Raw genomic sequence first — 17,589 nt, 5'->3', positions numbered from 1 at the left:
AGCTTGTTTTTTTTATAAAAGCAGTTTTGTCCATTCTTCAATTTGATGTTGTTTACTCTGTTATATTGGTATAAAATTTATTGATTGTATTAAATTCTGTGTTTAAAATGTTCTCCCTCCTGGCTGTTGATATATGTAGTATCCTTCGTTTTCTAATTTTCACTTCTTTATATAAAGGGATGAAAAGGGGCAAAGTCTATTCCAGTTCAACTGTCTGGAGACACTTCTTTATGGATTTTATGTGCTTTCCAGAATAATAATAGTTACAAATTCTCAATCAAGTCTGTAAGGGCAGAATACTTTATAATTATTAAGCACACATTCTTTTCAAGTTTCTCAGTGTGCTTTAGTATCATCACAGAATCACAGAATGGTTTGGGTTGGAAGGGACATTAAAGATCATCCAGTTCCAACCCTCTTGCCACGGGCAGTGGCACCTTCCAGTAGACCAGGTTGCTCCAAGCCCTGTCCAACCTGGTGTTGAACACTTCCAAGAATGGGGAATCCACAGCTTCCCCAGGCAGTTCCCATACCCAGAATAGTAGGAGAGACAGAAAGAAAGGTTTTTAGGTACTTAACACATACTGATTTAGAAAATGTTAAACACTTTTAAAAGTTAGACCTTACTGTATTTTCCCAAATCCTTTGTGGAGAGAGGAATACAGCCCACATCTTCTATGGGGACTTTGCTTCTAGTTTCCTACACGTCCCTTTGTTCAATGGAAAAAAAATCACTCTAGCAAGAGTGCAGTGAGGATGCTCTGACTTGCAAAGTGGTGATCAAACACAAGACACTTCCAAACTGCCCAAATATCAAAAAAAAAAAAGGCAATTAATTGAAAATGTGATGTTGTCCTCTGTTTCTTTGGTAAAATATCTTAAAGACAGTATTTTTCTGCTACTTTAAGGTGATAGGTATTCTAGTCCATGAGCAGTATTTTGCCCCATGTCTATCCCACACTGCAGATATGTTTTCCTCCTAAGCTCATTCCATAACCCTGTGCTACTCTGCATTCTGTAATTGTACCGATCCATAACACACTGTTTTTTTCCCAGTTGACCTTTGCTTTTCACTGACATTTGCAAAATGTGACTAAGTGAAACCAGACTAAATAGATGTTAACAGCAAAATCTTTTTGCTGCTCTTTCTATTAAAAAAAAAAGAAATCTATTTTCTAAAACTGCACAATGTGAGGACAAATACAAAAGTTCTGATATTTGCCATTACTACTCTACATCCAAATGCAATTAGAGGCATTGACCACTTGCTTATTTTTATGTGCTGATTTACACAAATCTATTCAAAGTAATGAGAAGCCCAGCTGGTACAAATCGTTACCAAATGCCTTTCATAGCCACCTTTAGCTGGAGAACATTTGTTCTATGCTAACTGAGAACAAACTGTTTCAAATCATGCTGGAGTCTCTCAGAAGTATTAAACACACGTTTATCAACTGCTTTGAAAGGAAAAATTAATTTACATGCTTCTCTACCACCAGATGTGTGTTCTGACACGTCGTGGTACAACACATCCCAGTGTCTCAGTGCAGTTCCTCAGCTTTTGGGTGGAGGGGACATTTCCTTGCTGTGTAAAGCAACCTTGGCAGCAAAAGCTGCTCAACAACCTATTTATTAGTATCTGTACTCCTCCCCTGCTGTTATATTAATATAATGAATTGTTCACAGGTGCTTCAAATGAGGTTTAGATGATCACTGGGAGCTTTGTTACTCAAACAAGCCAAATCGAAAGGAGCAGATGCAACAGTCCCCTAGCAGAAGTATAAAGTAAGACTTAATGAAGGTCATTTTGCACATTTTGGCCTTGGTGACCCTAAGAACAATCAGACTGTCATTATTTTACTGTTTCCAGACAGAAGGTGATTGCTTCTTGCCCACTTGCCCTAATTTTTTTAGTTCTCTTTATTACATCATTGGGAGCTCTTAATTGCATTTAATCCTACTCCCTTTTAGCTAAAATGAGATAGTTCCCAAATGATTGTTGTTAATCCATGCTCTAAGTCATGTTTGAGCTTTAATACTCTTTTGTGTGGTGATGTTTAAATCACAGTGAGTGTTCAAACACTAGGCCAGGTTAACTGATAGTAAAATGGACATTCCCAACTGGATATGCATACTGGGTAGAAGAGAGGAGTTGGAAGTCATGCCAGATGCATGCCCTGGACACTTCCTACAGGTAATATCTGTGCTGTCCAAAACTTGTGGTTTTCTTCTCTTTCCTTGTTTTGTGGCAAATACAGAGAAACCAACAAACTGTGTTATCCGAGAAAGGCCAATGTATGAAATTAGCTCTGCAAAATGTTGATTTACTGGGCTACAAGCCTCTTCAAAGGCTGTGCATGCTGTGAAAGAGCTGCAGAACCTGCAAGATGAGGTTTGTGTCGTAGATGTGTTGTTCTGAAGTGGAGGTGTCAGCTGAGCAGTTGGCAGAGACCTGAGTCTTTCCCCCTGATTTTGCCACAGATTCATCAGGATTTTGGAGAAAAGCTCACTTATGCCCTATGCCTCCTTTCCTTATGATGGAAACAGCGATGAGGATTTTTTCTTACTAGCTGTTTATGCATTTTTGAGATAAGGCTTTTCTCTTGCTTTATGTCTTACACTGCTCATCATAAAGGGATTGCGGTCTCAGCTGAAGCCTCCAGGTGCCATAATAATTGCAATAAATATGAGGGCTACTGCACCCAAAGTGCCACTTAATGGCCTCTCCCCTTTCAAATGGAAAAGAGAAGAGGTGCTTTTCCTTCCTTTTTTTTTTACATGTTTAAAGGGAATGCACTAAGGTCACAGCATGCACTAAAGGTCTGTCTTTGAATCGCTTGACTGTCCACTTGGCAAGATCTAACATGCACACTTTGATAGTTCAGTGACAGATATCACCAAGGAGAAAGGACAGCACTTTAACCTTGAGTACACATTGCAGGAGAAAATCACACAAGGACAGAAAAGCCATGTACAACTCCTGTGCAATGAGCCGAAGAAAAGGATCTTCATTGGGCTTTTCATCTAGAGAGGGTTTGGGAAGGAGCTGCCAAATGCTGTTGTTTTGTAAGAGGGAGTTTACAGTGTGTTCATACTGGCTGCAAGTGGTCAGTGATGGAATTACCAAGAGGATACCATTCCTGCCAGCAAATACTACCATGAGAGTGAGGTTATAGTGTAAACATGGGCACAATGTTCTTTGTTCTTCCTAGAAGAGACATCAGTTTTGTTCTTTCTCCAGCAGTGTACGTCTTTCTTTGCTCCAACAGGACATAGTGCATTCAAGATTAGATATAACCTAACTCTCAATGTCTATTTGGATGCTTTCCTGGCTTGTGTCTTCCTAGACTTTGTTTATAAAAGTTTACACTGGACTCCTGAGGGTAGTTGTCTCATTTTTATTGGGCTTTATGGCAGAGGCCGCAGAGTGGAGCACAGAGGTAATTGTTGAATTCAACCATGAAAACTGCTATTACTTGGTTTCTCTGTGACATCTGTTATATCCTGTTGTGCATGTGATGAGAGGCAGATTTTGTTTCATTTCAAAATCTGTTGGTGAGCGTGAATAGTATCTAAACTAGTTGATGCCTCATCAAAACATATATAAAATCCATGCTTCCTGAGCTCAATGCAAAATCATCTTCAGAAGGTGTAGCAAATTAGGGTTCTATAGATAGAGGATTCAGTTTCCAGACTATGGGAGAGGCAAAGCAGTGAGTAGGTGTGTCAGACAGACTGGAAAACCTTCCATGGATTAGAAAAGGAAGCTGTTCAGAGAATAGGAAAAGTAGGAAGGTGGATTTATGGCTACCTGGAAACAAATATCAGCAACTTCTAATTTCATTTACTGTCACTGTTTAATTTCAGTAGATTTTCCCATGAACCCCACTTTCTCCAATCCGAGTCATGCTCATGTGTTCCTGGGGGATTACGTATGGAGCACAAATATGGGCAGCGATGTGCAGGGCTGGAACATACGTTACCACAGATTTGAAGTTAACATAAGGGCATGAGGCTGGGGAAGCTCCACACTCACATTTTCTCATCCAGTATGTGCCCTGGCATATGTGTTACTGGTCACACTCCCTCTTTCTTCCTCATCAACAGGCCAGATGGATCTAGTCTTGCTTACCACCCACTCCTCAGTTGTGTTATGTATTGACATTTGTCACTCCCAAGGACTTGTACTTCAGCAGAAGGTAAGTATTCAGTTGACTGCTATAGATCTTTTGTAATTAATTATCTATTTATAATCAAGTTTGGAGTTTTTTCCTTGCTAAAGACCATGCCTATGATATATTTCAGTCCACAGTGAACATATTTGCGTGTTCAGAAGCTTTGTTTTTTAAACAACATGGATTTTCCCTGCTCTGAAAGCTGACAAACATCTTGGTGTTCTTGTTCAAATTTATTTTTATGTTGAGGAAACAAATTCATTGTAAAGGAGATACGTTTAGGCAGATGTTGATGAGAAATGAAGGAATCAGAAAGGAATGGGTTATTTGACTTAACAATAACTCAGATTTATTTTTATTCTGTGTGCAACCTTGATTCCTTGTAACTCCTCTGGATACTGATGCTGCTGTCTTTGGCAGTTTTGCTAGAGGTTGGCATACAGATTCAGTCTTTAATGCACAATATACGTGAAAGTCAGCCTTCCAAAAGTTCCAACAGTGCGTGCTTAGCATCTAAAACTGGAACTTGGCCCTTACATTGGCTTGAAGGGGTGCCACTGTATTCCCTGATTAGCTGAGTGTTATCCTGATTTGGAGAGATATCAGCTCAGCCCGAGGAACCACGTATGTGAAAAACTATAATCTCTTCTACGTAGGTGTTGTATAGTCTCAAACCGGACCTTAAGCATATACAATCGTCAGTCTTTTAAAAATCCCGCTTGTTAACAACCTTTGAAGTTATCCTGGTTTTGTGACAGTGGGTGAGGATTCCCTAACTGGGTCGTATAGATTCTGTCTTGGTTCTGTCATAATTTCTTATTAAATGTGAATAAGAAAGCCAAGAGTAAAAAGTGACATAGACAATTAGGAACCTAAGCTGTTCCAGTGAGCAGTTTTCTAATATAAATAAATAGTATGGATTTGAGATGTTTTGTTAAACCTCAGTGTTTTGTCTCAGGCTAACATTATAATCTCTTTCAAGTGAAGGATTGTCTTTTTAAATAAACAGCAAAACCTGTTTAGAAATGAAGCCCTGATCTAGTTGACATCTATAAATTTATTACAAAATAAAAATACTTCACACATCCTTCATTTAAATTGTTATTTGAAGATTTATATTATTGCACTGAGTTGCTATGGTGGCACTTGCAATTTCTATTTCTGCCTGGAAAGCTTAAAGAGGAAAAAAAATATGAATACCAAACATCAGAAAGTAATGATTTGTCATGTTTTGAAATGTATTACAGAAATATCAGCTTAGACAAATGTGTTTGGCTGAAGTCTGGCGTGCTGCCTAGAGCTGAGGTTTCCAGACTTGTGCAAACCCTCACTGTGTAGTGGGCACAGGGACTGGGAGCTCCAAGGTCCAGCCTCTTTGCTGGACAAGGAGAAAATTGACATCCCAGGAGCTAGTTTTACCTGTTCATTAATTCCATGGCATGCTGTAGTGTCCCAGAAGTGCTGAGATCTTGCATTTGAGATGCAGGTCTTAGTTGACTGTCGAGCCACATAACATGGAAGGCTGGAGTTCATAAGCAAGTCAAGGAACTCCTCAGTCCTTGGCCTCAAGGGTACTCCACGGCCTGAAGGGTGGAGTGGTCTCATCAGTGTCAGTTCCACTTCATCACAGGATCACAGAATGGTTTAGGTTGGAAGGGACCTTAAAGATCATTTGGTTTCAACCCCCCTGCCATGGGCAGGGATGTCCATGAGCTGGACTGAGGCTGACCCCTCAGAGACATAATGAGAGAGTAAGAGGAAGGGTCAGGAATGTAGGCATCAAAGGCAAAGAAATGTACAAATGACTATTTAAACAATGGTTTTAAAAAATTTATTAGTATTAAAAGGAAAACGATGAAAAATTGATTTCATACTTTCAAATATAGCTTTATACAGTAGTGGGCTCAACTAAGTCGAAAGTGGGCTAAGCAAGTTTGAAAGGAAAGTGTTAGGAGTCTTTTCTAGTGCCTAACAGAAATAATACATTAAATCTTACTTGAAAATGCCTTTTTCAGCTAGTGCTCATACTATCATGCTGAGGGCATTTTTCAGGATGAGTCTGAGGTTAGAAAAACACCTACTGAGTAACCAGAGTCACTTAGTTCAGCACTTGAGTTTTCCTCAGAGGTCTTCCATCCAATTACTGACCAGATCCAGTGATATTTAACTTATCAGATCTGACAAGAGCTGAACCCAAGGTAGAATGACTGCCTAAACATTTATTTGTGTCAATGACATGTTTTAAACTCTCTGCTCTGTCTAAATATTTAAAGGAAAATATAAAGAGGAAAATGTAATGTGACATAAGAGAAAATGAATAACAACCTTACTTGTTGAGGACATTCACTACACACAATTGCTGTCTCCTGAATATCTGTTATTTTGGCAGAAATTGAGAGGAATGCAGCCCTAAATACCATGTTTATCTGTCTCTTTTTAACAAAAAATTATTTTTACAATGGCAAGTGGATCTTTTGCTGTCAAAATCACAGACTATGACAAGAGGCAAGATCTTTAGGAACCTCTGAGTCTGAAGTTTTCCATTGTAAAGCTCACATCTGAAAATAAGGAAATAATGAAGATAAATATATACTTGGTAAAAAGAAGTTGCGGTATTGTCCAAATCAGAAAGCTTAAATGTGTTGACTGCTTGCTAGAGCAGACAAAATCTCAAGAACAGGCTGCAATAAGCTTTCTTCTTGGAGAAATGGGGAGTTTGAAATTTTCAGACTCCCTTTTACTCTGTAATCCAGACTGAAGACAAATTTCAGAATTCTCTATAAGCAGATATTCTTTATTTTCCATAGTAGAAATACATTTCTATAGTAGGTACCCTTTTATGTGTGTTAAGACTAGTGTGAGCACTTTGCAAATTAATACAGAACATGTGGGCTTTCAGGATATAGGGGATGCTGAAAGTTTTCTTCATCTGTGAAGTTTTCCTAGAAAGGAACTTATTAAATGCTGAGGTGTCTCTGTCTGGATTATTGGTGATGACTGGAGGGGGGATGAGAGAACAACAGAACTCAGAATGCGTGCATATATCTTGCTTTTAGCAACATGTTCTCTGCTGGAACCTGACACGTTCGCAAAAGCAAACCCACTCTAAATTAGTTTGCAGTTAATTGGCTGTGAAGGGAAATGCACCTTGCCAAAAAGGATTTGAAATATGAAGCAGTTTGGATTTGTGAAGAAGTTGATCGCTGTACTTGAAGAATCATAGACTCTTTCATGGGCATCTGCGAAATAATGTGGATCATAATCTCCAGTGCTTTCACGAATTCCATTACTTGGCAGGACAGGCATCTACTTGCTGCCATCTACTAGAAGATTGATTTGGAGGGGTAGTCTGAGACACTTGGAGCTGCTAATTTGCAGCTGAGGAAAGTGTTTGCATTAGGGTTAGTTCAGTAATGTTGTGAGTATGAGATGGAGAATAACGGGCTAGGAGATGTAATGATAAGATCCTGTTTCTGTTTTTCCTCCCAGGAATCAAAATGGAATGAATGGTCATATATATAACAATGGTTAGTGTTTATGAATGTCTTTGCCTCTCTCTGTGATTTTTCCAAGTATTGCTGGAGAAAGTCTCTTAGGAGGCCTCTGACATAGGTGTGGTAGAGATGGACATAGAAAGAGTGTAGGTTTACTTTTCTAAGGCCACACAACTAGTCACTGACAAAGCTGGGATTTGAACCAAGCTCCCGAATCTTTTTTTGCATGTGTAACTACAAGACTGTGCAGTCTTTGTTGAGATGAATGAAGAGTTCCTCCTGAGACCAAACCATAATAGTAGAAACTCCACCTTCAGAAACTCATGATGAGTCTCTGGACTTAATTCCCTTTTGAGTATTTCCACGTGCTGGCTTTTAATGGATAGATGTCATTGATTTTTTGGGATGATGCATGTTTTACCAGATTGGACTGTGTGGTCAAGGATTGTCATAACCTCTTGCTGATGTGTCACTGCCAGATGATAGAGTGGCTTCTCATTTTTCATGATGAACCACCACAATTTTTCTACACAGATCTTTTGGTGGGCAAGAGTTGTGTTCAGGAACATATTCTGCTTAGCGACCTACCAGCTGAGTTGGTATCTGAGAAAATATCCCTAATAGGTCTTTAGTGGAATGAGAGACCTGAGTTTCTTTGCATTTGAGAAAATAGAGAATGAATACCAAATTGTGATTAATTGTTCTGCTGAATGGCTAAGGAGATAACTGTGTGGCTACAATGGTAAAAGATGGGCTACCATAGCTACTGATAATGCAGCAGGTATTCTTTTCAGTCAGTGCCTAATTGCCTTAGAGGAACTTATTAAACTGAAATCACTATTGTGTGAGGAACTATTCATGTAGAGTATCTCCAGAGTGATCAAGATGATCCTGCTGTGGGCTACAATATAGATTGGTAGATGTGAAGAGGGGTTTTGTGAGGAGGCTGACATTTTTTGAGCTCAGTTGGCAAGGAATGGATGGGTCTGCATGTTGTACTATATTTTAGTAAGATGTTAATAGCAGAAATAACAGCTGATTCTCTCTTCAGATATTTGAATACCTGCTCGAATCAAGTAAAGTGTAACATTGTGTATTGTTCCCTTCTAGATTCTTTGAAAGCACCACCAAAGACTCCTCAAACATCCCTCAAAATTTCTCCTTACCATTATTTGGTAGTTCTTTATTATCAGCACAGCTTGAGATACATGGCTTAGTTTAATGAAGATAAGACCTATATTCCATCTCAGAGAATGTCCAGTTCTCATTAATGCTGATGGCTGTTACACTAACAAGAACCCTATGGGATTTGTGGCCAGTGATTTGCCATTTTTGCAGGATAATAGTGGTTTTACAGTGGGCATACTGCCTTGGCATTTCACATAGGCTTGCAGCTGAACAAAACTGATTAACTTGCCTGGGAGGTGAAACTGGGAAGTTTTTTGACTACCCTTTTCCTAAGGAGTCAGAAACCTTGACAGTGAATTCACCATCCATAATTATCTTGCAAATTATCTCTTATTTCCAGGTAAACATCTTTGCTCTGTGGGGTACAGCAGTTTACTGACAACTGCAGTTCCATTGAAATTGGGTAGTATAACAAATTACTTAAAAAACAAGTCTGCAGGTATCAGTAGTGGATATGCTAATGTTTTTTTTGAGGCAATTCTTTAAACAATTTGTGCAATGCTGTTGGCTGTAACACTGAATTCATCCTTATCTCAACTGAGTGTACAGAAACACTTAAATAGCTTAGGATCGTTGTCCTGTTTTCTCAAATCTAATCAGGAACTAAGAAGATGATAATACTTTCCCTTTAGTTCTTTTAGGAAACACTAAGGGACTGAGAGCTGCAGAGGTGACTATTCAACACATGGGAAAATAGTTGAGAACTGTGCTTTTAGGTTTCTATCTTCAGTCCTCCAGCTGGTCAGTGCTTAGTGGAAATTACCCCTTTGGCCTACAGATCTTAATGTATAACTCTTAATGGTTTATCACGTAATTTGTGATGGCACAGTGCATCATCAGAAAGGAGAATACAGAAATGATGAGTTTAAATAAGCTTTACAGATAAGAAAAAAGGCGTCTATGTCAGTCTTCACACCAAATTTCTTGCTCTTTTGCTCATTGGTCACTAGAGAGAAGGAACTGTGACCATGTATATGTTCTCATGTGAGATTCTGTGTTGCAAAGTTATGGCCTAAAAAATATTATACATTAAAACAGAGCAGATTCCTTATGGCAACTTCTGCATAATGAAAGAACAAAATAAAGAACTACAGTTCATATTACTCTTCAGGACTGTTCTATTTTCTTTTTTTCTAAGTAGAAAATTGCATAGTATAATTACAACTTCATTTGCATTCATATTACAAGCTGTGACCTGGTAGTCTTTTATAGTTAAATTTATATTTATATTTATATTTAAAAAATATTGTTAGCAAGTGTGTCGTGCATCCATCCATTTCAGAAATTGAATGAAGTTTGCACTCACTCAAAGCTCCTTCTCTTCTTAGTCAACCATTAGCACCCTTCCTATACACTGCAGGACCTCAGTGAGGCCAGCAACACAGTAAGTGCAACTTCATTTTATAGTGTAATGGACAAGGGCATAGAGCAGTTAATTTACTGATTCCCCAACAAAAAAATATGCCTTTTGGGAACTAAGGATCACCAACATTTTATTGGACTTAATACTTACAGACAAGCATTGCCACATGCCTCCTCAAGGATGCTGAAATGAAAAAGTGACTTCTGTGTCTTTATTTCTACTTAAGTTCTTTGTCTTCCTAGATGGTGAAATTCTCACCAACAGGAAATTTTGCTGCAATTAAGTTGACTACTAGGACTTAATTTTTTTAATTCACATTAGAATAAGTGGGTTCAATTGTTAATCTCACCTTTCATGTCTGTAATAAATTGAAATGAAGAAAAAAGGTCTATAAGGAAAGCCTCCCTTCCATCAACTACTTCTGTAATTGTGGCTTGAATTTTGAAGTGCATTTTTGTTACATTGTAAAGGTTATTACATGACTTTATCTTTTATGCTTAATACCTAATGTGATACGGAAAGAATAATTGAGGGAGATGAAACCGATAATATTTGAGAACGTTACCAGATATCTGCATGTACTTTCAATCAGTTTGTTCACTCAGCCTTTCCCTCTGCTCCTGGATGAGCACTCCTTGCCCTGTTAACCATGTTGCCACATTGGTTCAGATCTCCTGCCTGTCAGGTGGAGGTAAAATAACCTGTAGACATCTTTCTACTTTGTGAGCATCTTGGTGATCACCCCTTGGCTGTCATCTCGAAGAGTGCACATCAGCAGTTGAGTATTTGCGTGTCCGGCAGAACATCTCGCTCGTAATTTCTAATCAGATCCAATACCCTGTAATGGTTTGAGCCGTCTTCCCTGTCAGCCGAGGGAGATGCGGCCACTCAGACCCGGGGGGCGAATCAGATCTATCTGGAGGCTGCAAAAAGCTTTTCTTTTAGTCATTTACCTCAGTTAGCGAGAGCAGAGCTGCTTTTATGCATTGATGAGAGATAATACTAATGAAATGGCAATAACCTGGCGAATGTACTTCTCTCTGTATGTAAATCCTTTCGGGAAGTGTATGACAGCCTCTGTTTTCTATGGGTTCCCGTTTGTAAAGAAGCTGTTATCACAGAATAAGTTTAATGGGTCGTGAATTTTGTGTTGAAAGGAGAGTCTCTCCATGACTTCTGATCCGCCTGCAACAGACCTATTGGCTCGGCAGCAAGTGCATTAGGCTAAATATGCTTCCTCCATTGACTCTGAAGGTAACAGCCCTAAATGCCTCATTAAATTTTCATGGGTGACTGAGAGAAGCCATGAGAAAAGCAGCACACTGGTGGCGGCGGGGCCCCCGGCCCGGCCTCAGCCCCCCGACCCGGCTCGGGGGGAGCCGCGTTCGCGGCGCCGTGTCCGGGCTTCACGCGTGGGCAGGGACCGCCCCCCCCCAGCCCCGAGTGACCCACTGACCGCCCTCCCTGCGCTCCGCCGCCCCGGGGAAGCCCCTGGTAATCCCGGGGGGGACCCCCTTCTACCGACACCCCCCGGTGATGAGCAGCTGGAGCGCGGTGCTGCGGGCGCGGTGCGGGGGTCGCCAGCCGCTCCGCACACGGGGGCTGCCCCGGGGGCGATGACAGGCTGCGGACAAGAAGACACGCTATCGCCTCCCCCGCCCTGAGCGGGGAGAGCCCCGCCAGCCCCCTCCCCTCCCGTCCCCCTCTCCCTGCCCAGCTGCACAGCGGCGCTGAGACCCCCAGCGCTGGAGAGGAGGAGGAGGAGGAGGAGACCGACCCCTGATCAGCAGCGTTCCTCCGCCGCACACCTCCCTTTTCCCCTCCCTCTGGCCTCAGCGCCGCGCTGGCGGGGCCGGAGAGGGCAGGCGGCGCGGGAAGGCGGCTCTCCAGCATGGACGAGCCATGTGTATCCTAAGGAATAACAGCAGCTGCTGCGCCCACGATGGGGAGCAGAGGAATGCGAGGAGGAGAGGGCTCGCTGGGGCAGGTGAGCGCGCCGGTCCCTTCTCCCCTCGGCGGCCGGTCCTCGGGGCGGGCGCGGCGGCAGGTGCTGGGTTGGGGGGGGGGAGAGATGCGGGGTTGGGTGGGGAGGGATGCGGGGCGGGCACCCGGTGCGAGGTGCACTGCTCTTCCTGTGAGCGGGGACCCCCCTCTCCGCAGCAGGCACGGAAGGGCAGTTTCTCTCCGAAGGAAGTTTTTTTTGTGCCCGTCCTTCTCCCTCCCGCTCCCTCCTGTCCCCCCGATGGGGGGGAAAGGGCTGGAATCCCCTTGGAGTCGTGGGAAGTTGCTGGCTCGGGGGCGGGGGGAGCGGGGTGCGGGGCGCGGGGCTGCCCCACACCCCGCCGAGCCGCGGGGGCAGAGGCGGCCGCTCTTGCCATCTCCCGGAGCGGGGCAAGGAAAAAAAATATCGCGGAGGGACCCGCAGACGCGATGCGGGTGCGGGATTTCCCCTGCCGCGCCCCCCCCGGCTGCCCCCGCCGTGCCGGGGGTCCCCGGGCTGCCCCGCGGGGTGGGCGGGCAGCGCTGCCGCCCCCGGCTGGTACCGCCGATCGCAGCTTCGGAAGCGATAGTCCCGCTTTCGCTCGGGAGGCGCCCGCTCTGCCGGGCAGGGAGCCGGGCAGATTGCCGGCGGCGGGCAGGGAGCCGGGCTGGGAGCTGGGCTGGGAGCTGGGCAGGGAGCCCGGTTCGGCTGCGCCGTCGCTGCCCTCCCCGGGAAGGTGCAGCAGCGCCGGGGACGCCGCGCTGAGGAGCGGCGGGGAAATGGCGCCTGGAGCGGGGCGGAGGGGCCGCGCAGGGGTGCGGGGCGAGCTCACCCTCCCGAGCCGGGGACCACCCTCGGGAGCCGCCCGCTGGTCCCCGGAGAGCAGCTTCAACCCCCTTTCCAGCGGTCAGGGAAGCGGGTGCAGAGTGACCACTTGAAGGTTCATTTCCGTCTGCTTTATGGCCCTTACTTTAGGAAAAAAACCCCAATAATCCCCCCGACTGAATGTTTTGGGGTGCTTTTTTTGTGTGTTTGTGCACGGCCACTGAGTCTCCAGGAACAGGCATCTGGGAATTAAAGTTCAGAGCGCTGCCGGCGGTGGGAAGTGGGTGCGGGAGCTGCTGCCGGGCTGGATCGGGACAGTCGTGACATATCCCACAAGGGCTGGCAGGACAAGCACGAGACTGTAAACTCCCTAGAGCCACCTCTTCCTTTGGTGTTTTCCTGGGTATTTCACACCATGGGAGCTCATGTTCATGACCGGCACATTTGAAATGCTTCTATAAATGGTGAAGTGGTGAGGTGGGAAACTGGGACCAGTAATCATAGTAAAGAACAGTAGATAACAAAGCTGGTTTCTGGCTTGGAGAGTCATGGAGCTTGCAGGCAAATGGGAAGTTTTTAATTTCCCTGTGAACTTCTATTTTATTGTACATTTCAAGCCGGTTGAGTCAATTTTTAGGTCTTCCTCCAAAGTAGTTTTAAAAGCAAAGTCCTTGGAACTGTTTGCCATTTGTCTAAATTCTGAATGCACGTCTGAAGCATTTAATCATGTTTATTGTTTTCAGCCACTCAAACGGAATAAAAATTACTTATCGTTGACGAAGCTTATCTCGCAAGCTGTTTCACAGTATGTTTCCTTTGCAAGACACAGCGCTGTGTTAAACTACTGATGACTGTATTGTTTATTGTTCTTTCATTCTCCACTCACCCCCCATAACGCCAGTATCAATCTGTTCCTTACTACTACACTCAAAAATAATGGCAGAGCAAGTTTTTACCAGTTTGATATTTCCACTCACATCTGAGATTTATGTCTTTTATATTTGCTTTTAAACTGTTGTTCATTCAGTGTGCTAAAGGCAGCTGAGGTATTAAATAAGGAATCAAGACACTAAGCTAAAAGGGACTTTCAAACTCTTGAACTGAAACGGTGGCTGGAATTAGTGCTGGATTCACAGCATTGTTTATTTCTTTATCCACATATGTAACACCTTCCTGAAACATAAGATTCCTTGGCCCTTTGTCATTACCACTTTCTTTCATTAAACACCTAACATGCACTATTCACACTGGTCTAGAAATTCACATTTATGGTTTAGAGTGTTTTGATCTTGGACTGTACCTCACAGATGATTTTGCTGCACTTCAACAGTATCTCAACACAGTGATGGAGGACACCATCATATTTTCTTGTAGGATTACCTTTGGGACTTTAGTGACTGCACACATCAGTGGTTTCATCTTAGGAGGACTGAAATTGATTTTCTTCTTTTTCTTTTTTTTTTTTTTTTTTTAACTCAGCTAGTGAAAGACCCTGTGTATGTCCTTTGACCCATGGCCTCACATGATGAAGTGATGCCAATAGTGGAGGATGTAGACTTGAAGTAGCTGCTACTAGGGCTTCAAAAGTAGAGGTACCAGAATAAAGCCCTTGTCCTGGTGGTCAGCCTGCATGATTCTTTGGGCAAAGCACAGTTTTTAAAATATACTTTGTAAGACCCCTGCATATATGTATCGAAATTAATTTAAGCCATGAACCTTGTGATTCTCTTTTTTAGCACTTTTGAGAGATCCTTGCTCAAGCAGAGGAAGATTGACCATTCCCTCTCATCTGTAACAGGCCCGTTGTCTTTTAAACATTTCAGATTTCATATTTTTTCAAGATAGTTATGTTCAATTTAGCGACAGCCAAGCTACCTATTTTTACAGTCGTGTTTACATTTTAAAGTGATAACAAACACTAGCAAAGAGGAACAAGATTTTCTAGACCTTATAGTTCAAATTAACTTTCCCAGTCAATATTTAGTCAAGGTCTTGATGGTTAAAGTTAACTGTCCAAGTCAATGTTTAGTCAAGGTAATGACTTGGTTTTTATAAACACTACCCAAGCATTCTTGCTGAATTAATCAGAGTTGTTGGATCACAATACGTTTGCTCAGCCAATTACTTAGGAATAAAAGTACATGATTACTTGGTCTCTCATATGTCCTGTGCTATTTGGTATTATTTCTGCAGTGCTTGCCTTCAGCTCTTCTGTGGCTTTGTTCTTACAGCACTAGTTCTGTCTTTAAAGCATTTATCTGCCTGGTGGATTTGTGAGATAGAATAAGTCCTGTACTATCCTGTCTTTATGGGCAGGAAGATGAGGTGTGGAGATGTCAGGTACTGGCTCCCAAAAGGAAGTGCAACGTGTAGTGCAGCAGCAGTGTTTATGTATGTAGTTCCAAGAAAGTCTTTCAGGAGCCTGTTCTGGGCTCAGCTCCTCATAGAGTGAGCAGGAAGAAGTGGACACTTGGATGAAGCAGTCCTTGGATAAAATGAGTAAAATGATAAAATGGTTAAAAATAAGAACCATTTTGGTGTCTGGGACAAAAATAATGAAATTGATTATGTTGTCATTGTTACTTTATAGTGCAAGACTGAAGCATGTTCGTTCTTCCAGTATGTCAGTTAAGTTTCTTAAACTGACACTAAAATCACAATCTGGACTTCAACTGCACCAGTGTTTTATTTCTTTCTTTTTCTTCTTTCTTTCTTTCTTTTTTAAAATTTTTTTTTTAATTGTACCACTTGCAAATGCATTCCCTGCAATTACATGGGTATTAGAGTAGATATTCATTAGGATTTTACTAATCTGAACCTCAAGTGCTGTTCTGCAAATTTGCCAGCCTTTGTAAGGCAGTGCTTGACTTCATCAGCTGCACTGTTTTATTATGAGTATTTTGATACAGTAGAATGAAAAGCATATATTCTAAACCAAGTAATTAATCAGATTGAAACATTTTCATTTTCTTACTTTGACTTGTCACATAGAGAGCCTGCAGCTCTGTATTTTGTCCTTAACACTAGTTTTTGCCCAGTCTAGCTACAGCAAAATTACATTTCATGGTGGTGGTTTAAGAATTTCATCCATGAATCAATCTTCCATTTCTGTTTAAAGGGAGCAGAATTGTCACAACTTAGAAAAGGTGAGTAAACCCAATGCTCTGAGTTCCAGGGAAGGTACCCGTGTCTGTGTATCTAATCTTACACAGCCATCAAACACGTTTTCAAGTGTTGCAGGTTACAAGCAGTGTTTATTGCTTATAAGTGTGCAGTAAAAACAAATGTAATGAAAAGCCCTTAACTTAGTTTATTTTCAGTGGTTCAGCCACATGCACAAATCCTTGCTGGTTGTGGTGGGGTCTGTCCAGGCTGTTTGCAGTGGTGGATCTGTTTCAAGGTCTGTGCCATATTGAAGAACCAGATCAGAGCGAGACCTGTCAGCTTTTGTCTCCTAATCAGTGTATTGCTTTTTGAGGAGTTGGAGTGAAGCTCATACCCTGGAATGACCCTTGTGTGTCTGTGCAGGTGCAGATGCTGAAGGCTGCTGTGTTCCCAGCTGTGGGGGAAGCAGCCCTCCAAGTCCTAGCTCATGACAGCTGCATGACCTAACCAGATCCATTCACAGTGGAGCAACAGGACTGCTGAAGGGCTGCTTGTCACATCTTGCTCTGACTCAGTCCTCTTCTTAGATATGTGAAGTACTTGACATGAACTTATGGCCCTTGGAGGCGTGAAGATTTACTTTATTTGCTTATAGAATCAGGAAGGATGATAACTGTGGGCAAGCTTTTAAAAATGTAATGTTTCTGAGCAGGAAAAGCCTGCTGGAGAAGAGGCTCCAGGCAGAGTTTCCAGCCTGTAATCCTTTGCACTTTCTAGAGATAGTAATTCCATTACTGTTGGGTTAATGAGGATGCATAGATTGTTACTTTTCTTAAGGATATTTTATCTTTTATATTTATTTTTTATCTTATGGTTTATATTCTTAAGGAGAAGAATATTTTCTTAGGCTAGATATAGGAAAGAAATTCTTCCCTGTGAGGGTGGTGAGGCCCTGGCACAGGTTGCCCAGAGAAGCAGTGGATGCTCCATCGCTGGAAGTGTTCAAGGCCAGGTTGGACAGGGCTTGGAGCAACCTGGTCTGATGGAAGGTGTCTCTGCCCATGGCAGGGAGGTGGAATGAGGTGACCTTTCAGGTCTCTTCCAGCCCAACCCATTCTGTGGTTTCGTGATTTTATGATACATACAACATGAAAAAATAGGGCAATGTAATACCTAAGTACACAAAAGCACTTGATGATTTTTATTCTCTTGAATTTTGTATGTCTGTGTGTATGGATAAATGTATGTATATCTTATATGTATGCAAGGATTTATTAGCTGCTCTTTTTATTATATAAAGATTTCTCCGGTCTCCAGGTATCGTCAAGCAGTTAAACTTGAGAGATTCCCCCCACCCCTACATAGTGGTTACTCCTGTGGGTAGAGGAACATCAGTTTCTTGAGAGTCTTTGCAATTCCCCAAGCCTGAAGGCAAATGAATAGAAATTTAGTGGACCA

The 17,589-nt window shown here is 42.4% G+C and overlaps 1 protein-coding gene across 9 annotated transcripts in view; it reads left to right on the top strand.

The window, feature by feature from the left end:
• The window catches only part of DAB1 (DAB adaptor protein 1), a 436,638-nt gene that overhangs the window by 270,968 nt on the left and 148,081 nt on the right, over positions 1 to 17,589 (top strand). For 2 of the 9 annotated variants that reach the window (XM_027748815.2, XM_027748813.2), the window contains exon 1: positions 12,042 to 12,207. The exons of 6 other annotated variants lie outside the window; for them this stretch is intronic. The gene's annotated coding sequence lies outside the window, so the exon portion shown is untranslated. Of the gene's footprint in view, positions 1 to 4,179; positions 4,200 to 12,041; positions 12,208 to 17,589 lie in introns of those variants that run through there. One more of the 9 variants, XM_039380591.1, reaches the window with a different exon arrangement.

This window comes from Pipra filicauda, unplaced genomic scaffold (genome assembly GCF_003945595.2).
Source record: "Pipra filicauda isolate LSUMZ 115617 unplaced genomic scaffold, ASM394559v2 scaffold19_size4547281_pilon, whole genome shotgun sequence".
Taxonomy (NCBI): Eukaryota; Metazoa; Chordata; class Aves; order Passeriformes; family Pipridae; genus Pipra; species Pipra filicauda.
The sequence above is the reverse complement of the archived record's forward strand: the minus strand, read 5'-3'. Positions and strand labels throughout refer to the sequence as shown.